We start from the raw sequence: 8,384 nt of genomic DNA on the forward strand, positions 1-8,384 counted from the left end.
GTATAGCATCCATGGTGGGAAAGCCTTATTTGATTAACGGTAACATGTTCTAGTGGTCCAGAAGAGAATTTGGGAAGGTATGGGTCCTGATAGATTTGGATGCTAAGCTACCAACTGGTGGTTGGGTTGAAGGAGAAGAAGACAAATTCTTTCAGAGAATTGAGTATGAGAGGCTGCCAAATCTAGGTTTCGAATGCAGGAAAGTTGGGCATGGAATGAATGATTGTGCCTTAGTTAGATTGGAGAATAGGTTTAATTGAGTAAAGCCAATTAATTCAATTGCTAGCAATTGGAGGGAAATGATACTGCTGAAGGTAATCAAAAACTGGGTGGTGATGGATTGATTGATAAAGAGAAATATGGACCATGGATTTTAGTAAGGTATGGGAAGAAAAAAAATAAATAACAATTTGGCCAGAAGACCAATTTCTCAGGTGGAAATTAAGAGCAATTGGGTTCCATTGAAACATAGAGATAACAAAATTTTGGGAACCAGGGCAGACAAGCCAAATGAAGAGTAGAAAGTTGTGGAATAAAGGTCAGCCGGGAGCACAATAGACAGCTTTGAAGAGGGAAGCATCAGAGCTCAAAATGTTATGATGCCTATGATTGATGATAATAGCTTCAGTGCATTAGTTGATCTGGAGGAAGGAGAATTAATTCCAACTACAAATGCAATCACAGTTGCAGAAGAGATCCATACATGTCATGGTAACAAAGAAATAATAATTACTGTAGGTGGGGATGATAAAGAAGACTCTAATGCAGCTATCTATGAAAAATTGAAATCTGGTAGTGAAGTTAGACTCTGATATATCATCTAAGAAAAAAATACCAAGCAGCTGAAGGAATTGGGACCAATCAACTCTTCAACTAGAAGCTAGAGATTGGAGCTAGAAGGGAAAGTTAGTTTGGGGGTTAATCCCCTAAATCTCTTTTAATGTAGTCCATAGCTTTTTTAAATTGTAGAGGAGCAAGGAAGAGGAGTGCTGCTCTTTACATTAAGGAGTTTGTTAAAAATAATGGAGTATTTTTTTTGTGTTTGGTAGAAACCAAATTATCTAAAATTGATAGAAGTGAAATCAATAATATGGTAGGCAACAATTGGGACTTTTTCTTTGTGCCTTCATCAGGGTTATCTGGTGGCATTTTATTACTTTGGGATTCTATTCAAGTTGAGTTCTCGGTGGTAGATTTTTCTTTCCAAATTGTGATTGGAGATCTTAAAATATTCAACAAAGGAATGTGGAGGGTGGCCACGGTTTATGGAAGTAAGGAAGTGCAAAAGAGGAGAGATCTATGGGTTATGATAGATAAGTATTCCATTAGAGATTTTCCTATGGCAATCAGAGGTGACTTTAACTGTATAATGTCCAAAGAGGATAAAATTGGAGGTAGAAGGTTCACTCTCCCTCAAGGACCGAAAAAGATGATGGTGTGCTTGCTAAACAATGATTTACATGAAGTTGGGTTCATTGGGCCTAAATACACATGGTGTAACAACAAATTTGGTGGTGCAAGGATTATTGAAAGATTGGATAAGTGATTTATCAACACCTCTGCATTGAGCTCACCTTACCGTTCGGTAGTGAGGCATTTGGCTAGGATTGCCTCGGACCATTGTCCAATTATATAGCAATTTTAGAATTTCAAATCTATCTCTAAAAGAAAGATCAAGTTTGAAAACTGTTGGGAATCTTATCAAGCATCATTTGCGATGGTAAGGAAGGAATAGAACAAGAATTATCAAGGTAATTGCTCTCAAGTTCTTAATAAGAAGTTTAAAAGGTCCTTGAAATCATTGTTCATTTGGAGTAAATCTAAGTTAAAATGATTTAAACAAGCTTAAAGATGATCTTATGAATGAGATTATGGAACTTCAAAGAAAAAAATCTTCACATGGAGCTCTCTCAGAATTTGAATATTGGATTCTTAAAGCTAAGGTCAATGAGTTTAACACAACCATGGCTAGATTGAATTCTTGGTGGAAGCAAAGAGCTAAGGTAAAGTGGTTAAAGGAAGGTGATGAAAATTCTAAATTTTTCCACTCTTATGCTAGTGCTAGAAGAAACTCGAATAAAATCATCAAAATAAAGGACGAGAATGGGTTGTTGGTGGAAGAACAAGATAAAATGGAAGAGGAGTTCTTGCGATTTTCTCAGAGAAAATGGCAGGCTAGGAGCTGCAAGAAAAAATGATGGCCAGCTATGAATTCTTGCTTGAATACAATGGATCAGGAAATCCTAGAGGCAAACCTGGTTATTGAAGAGGTAGAAGGTGTTCTGGATCAATTGGAAGGAAATACTTCATCTAGTAATGATAGTGTTTCAAACTCTTTCATCAAAGCTTATTTGGGGATCATTAAATCTAATTTTTAGAGGGTTATAAGTCAATTCTTTTGCAATAGAGAACTAAATAAAGAATGGAAGCAAACATTGATAGTGCTTATACCAAAGTTATCTAATCCTATTCTCCCATCTAATTATAGACCAATAAGTCTATGCAGCACTGTGTACGAGGTAGCGGCGAGGGTTATTTTGAATAGATTAGTTATGGTCATTCCAAAACTAATATCTAAGGAACCAGCGTCATTCATTAAGGGGAGGTCCTTATCGGACCATGTTTTGGTGGCACAGGAGATTTTTCATAAACTAAGGTTCTCAAAGGCTTCTAAAGGTCTAGTCTCCTTCAAAGTTGACATGGAATAAGCATAAGATTCCATGGCTTGGTCTTCTCTAAGGAAAGTGCTGGTGTATTTCAACTTTCCTACAAAAATTTCTAAACTCATCATGGAATGTGTGGAAGACCCTTAGTTCTCTTTAATCATTAATGGAAATTACTGTAACTGGATTCAAACTAGGAGTGGTTTTCAGCAAGGATGTCCCTTGTCTCCTATCCTTTTTATACTTTGATCACAACTTCTCTCAAATTCATTTGAACAAAACTCTTGTGGCATCAAGATCAACTAGGAGGGGCCTAGAATTTTCAATTTATTTTATGCAAACGATGTAATAATGTTCTCTGAAGCAAATAGGAAGGAGGTTAAAAGAGTAAAGAAAATATTACATAATTTTTGTGAATGGACTGGCCAACAAATTAACGTGAACAAATCTACCATGTTGTTCAGAAATCATGTGGGAAGGAAGAAGAAAAATAGCATCAAAAGAATAATGGGTTACAAAACTATTAAAGAATTCAATTACCTTGGATTGAAGATAGTTTTGAGAAGACTTACATATGATGATTTTAAGTTTATCATAGATAATGCCTTGATGAAGCGGAATCAATTGGGAAGTAAATTATTGTCATTGGCGGGGAAGATTATTTTGGTAAAATCTGTATTGCTAGCTCTACCTACATTTCATGTTACTCACTCACTTTTCCCAAAACGTGTGCTGGAAGAACTTGATAAAGCAAGTAGAAACTTTATTTGGAATAAAAAGAATGGTAATAGGGGGTTGCACTATGTCAGTTGGACTTAAATGTGCAAGCCTATTGAAAGATGGCCATGGGTTGCATTCAAATAGCACAAAGACACCTTCTTTGAGAGCACATTTGGCATGGAGATTTATTCAAGACAAAGAATCACTTTTAACAATCTATTGGTGTCTAAATATGGACCAAGGATGGAAAAGGGATGTGGTAGAGTAAGTAGCTCATCCTCTCATAAATTGTTGATTGAAGGATACAAAATACTGAAGCCCATTATGGGATGGTCTTTAGTGAATGGAGATTCAATGGATGCATATAAAGATAACTGGATATTGGATAAAAGCATAGATATGTGGCCTACGTTTGTTGTCCCACATGAGGGTGGAACTATTTTGTTTAATAAATTTATTCTGGAGGGCTGTTGGAAGGAAACATTGATACTGGAAATAATTAGGAGGGAGCTAGTTAATTTGATTATTCAAATTAAAAATACACAAGATGGGGAAGAGGACCGTATGGAGTTGATTCATCAAAATTCTAGAATGTATATTTCTGGATTAGCCTATAAAGCTTCGATAGTGATAATGGTGATTTTCTGTATTGGGATTGGATAAAAAATGCAAAGTTGAATGCTCGAGTGGAAGTGTTTTTGTGGAGATTATGTAGAAATGCTATCCCATCTCTTCAATTCTTATGCTATAGAAGATTAGCTGACAATGCCAATTGTCCGAGGGAATGCAATTCAATTGAAAATGTTGAACATATCATGTGTGGATGCTTGAAGTTCAAAGAGGTAATCTTCCATCTAAATCAATGGGGATTTTGTATTCCACAGTTTGTTAAGGTTGAACATTGTATCAAATGGCTGGAAAATAGTTCGAAGAAGAAAGGCATGGTTGCTAACCTGTATTGCAATACATTTTTCTTGTCATGGAAAAGTAGAAACAAGTTCATTCATGAAGGTGTGGAGGAAAGTCAAAGTTTTATAGCTTTTAATGCCATATTCTAGGCTTCGGTCTCTTACAGATTTAGTCACTTTAATTTGGGCATTTGGGATGTGAACCAGTCAGTCAGACTGTCCAATACTTGGCATCCTCCTTCACCCAAATGGCTAAAGGTGAATGTAGATGCATCTCTACTTTCTTTCTATAAAGCAGGGATTGAAGCAGTTTTTAGGGACTGCAAAGGGAGATTTCTATATGCTTATGGAAAAACTTGTATACATTGGGACATAACATAGCTGGAGAGGCTAGAAATACAATCCTTAAAGGAGGAAATCAAGGATTGGATGTTCAAATACAAAGGCATCATTATAGAAGGGGACAACTAAAATATCATTTCTTACCTACAAAGAACTTGGAAATAAGGAGAGTACAAGGAACAGGGTATGGATTTTCTTATGAATTTTAATTTTGTCATTTTCAATTGTATAGGTCATGATAATAATAAGATAGCAAACTTATGTGCTAACTATGCTTTACTCTGTAGATTAAGTTGGGATGAATTTTCTTTAAATAAGGTTCCTCCTTCATTTTTCAATACCTTGAAGGAGGAATCATAATTATAGTTGTTCTTTATTTTTGCTTAATAATATAGTAAGCTCCTGCTTTTTCTTCAAAAAAAAGAATTTTTTTTGGCACTTAAAATTTGATTATTACGTGAGAGTCTTTATTTTTATAATTGTAAAAGATATTTGGGATATACTATGCATTACTTGTGATGAAACTAATGAAGTCAAACAATCCAATTTAAATCTTTTACTTAATGAATAAGATCTCTTCTTAAGGAAACATATTGAATTAAGTTATGATAGGTATATTAGTTTCACAAAAATAATTAAACCTTTGCATGCTCTGACTAGAGATTTATCAAACAAGAAAAAGGTTAATAAAACTCTTCATTATTTTCCTCATAGTTTCGATGTAAAATTCACAGCTATTTTTGAATTAAAGATCTAAATGTTTGCTCTATTGACAATTTACTGGGCTTTCTCATTGCTTACGAGCAAAAAGTGAGCAAAATATTATAGGATGTGGGCTAGAAGTGAATGGGGAACACCATGGCATTGAACATCATTGATTCAGACACCAACAACTTTGGATCAAATGAACATAAGGATAAAGTCCTGATGATGACATAACTCAAAGCTTCTTAAGGAGGAAGAAGAACTATCATTTAGAGAGGGGAAAACATAAAAAATAAATTTCAAAAAGGTACATCTTATGTTATTTATTTAAAATCCAAGAAGACAAGAAACATAAGGTTTGTTTTCCCAAACCTCAAGAATCAACCCACTAACAAGAAAGGTGAAGAAAAGTACAACTTCAAAAAGGGATAGTACAGGATGCAAAAACCTTCTGGGTGAACTCAACTTCGGAGTCATCCGAGAAAGAACTTCAAGTGTAGGTAACAAACTTATATTTAATGGCTAATGACTCAAATATTAAATCCGATCCAAATGAGGAATGTGAATTATCCTAAGATGAGATATTTTCTATTTCATAAAAAAATTCATGACACATATCAAATAATTAATAAATTATACATAAATTTGAAAGTAGAATTTTCTAATTTAAAGATTGAGCATGACATTTGTTGGTGGAATTTTGAAAACTGGTTTTAAAAATATTAGTTTTCTTTGGGAATTTTAGAATTGAGATTGAACTCTAATTCTAGAAATCGAATCAACTCGTTCGGAAGAGTATATCACCCCGAAAGGCGAAAATAAAATTCCATAACGGTGTTTAGACTTAGAATTATGTAATTCATCTTGAACATCATGGCTAGATTCTAAAGAGAATTCGACACGGCCCCGAGTGGAAGAAATAGAGTTCAACTAAATAATCCAGTTACGATATTCAAGGAGTATGATTGCCGAATTCAAATCCAATGTTGCTGTACCAGATAACTCTATATTTTTTGTGTTAATTAATTTATATAATAACATAAATAAATAACATGAATTTGATATATAGGCGAAAGTGTCATTTTCTCCCTGATCATAAGGTCTAAGATTTGCAGTCCATGAACCAGATAGCACAATTCATGACTGCTACTCGTAGTTTTTATCAAAAGCCCCCTCGTTACCGCATTGCCCATTGCGAGAAATAAAAACCGAGTGGCCAACCAAAATCTGAGACGAATTTCCAAAGCATCGATCAACTCGAAGAACAAAAAAATGAACAAACGCTGTAAACTTAGGGTTTCGGATTTGCGCCAACCTTAAAGAGGCCTCAGCTGCAAACTGGCAACACGGTACCATGATTTAAGCTTCAAAAGATTAGCACACGTCGATCGACTTCCTTTGGTGAAAGTATGCGATAGATCAAAAGCTGAAGAGAAGGAGCAACCCGGACTCGCCGGGCTCAAACGCTTGGTCGAAAATTCCCAGCTAAACGCACATAGAGACCACGATGGCTGCATGGCGGTATTTTAAGCAACGACAACTATAATTTTAATCGGGCCGCGTCCCGTCTGACAAAACAAATTGGTCGGCACGGACTAAAAGGCTTTTTGGGCAACGATTTAAAACGGACCGGAACCGGCGTCAACCGGTACGACCTGCAGGTCGCGGTCCGCATCATTAGATCGGTCTTGCTTCAACGGTCAAAAACCGGTTCAATACGGGTTGAACCTGCCCGGACGCGTAACTGTTTGAGAAACGCGGCCGGTTTCAAATTCATGGCGATTTTTGGCGCGTTTATCCAACATCTAGCGGCTGAAAAATATTATCTTCGAATAGTGATGAGGCGACCTTGGATAGGCTAACATGTATATTCTCGACCTTTCTCCTCACCGGCCATCCAACCCTACCGTGAGACGCCCGAGAGGCGACTGGCCGAACGACGCGTGAGATGCCTCGGCGTGAGAACGACTTGGAGGAAGACGAACGACGGGATTTATGACGACGAAGACGCCTTTTTCCGTGCTCTCCTTGTCATTTGCGCGTATCTTTGAGTATCGCTTTCTCCCTAGTTTCTTTGTTCTCCTTTATACTTTTGTGCTTTGAAGCAACTCATGCATGTCTCCATCTTATTGTTCGACATTAAAACCAGAAGTATGATTGCTACTGCTCTGAGGAATTTTTAGTAAATTAGCCCGTTGGATTTGATTCGTTGAATTCAAGACTTTTGTGAAATTTAATGTTTATAACTTTAACTATTGGAGCTTAGCTATTTTATTTTATGCATAATATGAAGTTTGTTGATTTGGTCTGCTTCATGTCATTTTTCTATTTTTTCAGATATGTGATTTCAGTGTTTTGATTCTCTAATTTGATCTGGACGGTCTTATTTGTTCTATCTATATTCCCCTGATTTTTGTAAATCCATACTGTAATATATGAGAATAAATTTTTGTGTTTGGATTTTTTAATTTGAGTGGTGGGTTATCCCCTGTTTTATTCTGTTTCTCTAGAACCATAAATCTTATAATTAGAGTCAATGTATATAATTGTAATGAAAAACATATTAGGAGATATTAGTTGACACCAATTTTAATGAAAAAATGATAATCATTCCTCGGGCTTTGCTAAAACAATGGAATGAATGATAGAGGGATTCTGTGTTTGTTTTTTCTGAAACGCGAACAGTCCCCTTCATGAATGTATTTAAGAGAACAAAAGACTTAATTATTCTTCAATATTTGCCGCGGCTCGTAATTCTGTGTATTATTCCCATGAATTTTGCTTATTCCACAAAGCATCAATCTCTTCAGCTTTTTTTTCATGTTGCTTTCTTTCTTTTTTATTTTATTATTTTAGCTATTGAACAACAGTACTCTAAAATGGATCACAAACAACTTCGACTCAAAGTGTGCGTGAGAGCAATGATATAGCTTGGAGTCATTGTACTGAAAGTAAAGGACCAGATGGAAAAAAACAATTTAGATGCCTCCATTGTGGGATTACTTATAAAGTGGAAGGAATTATAAGGCATTAAAATAACATTTAG

The sequence above is a fragment of the Dendrobium catenatum genome, unplaced genomic scaffold (genome assembly GCF_001605985.2).
Source record: "Dendrobium catenatum unplaced genomic scaffold, ASM160598v2 fragScaff_scaffold_465, whole genome shotgun sequence".
In the NCBI taxonomy this organism is placed as follows: domain Eukaryota; kingdom Viridiplantae; phylum Streptophyta; class Magnoliopsida; order Asparagales; family Orchidaceae; genus Dendrobium; species Dendrobium catenatum.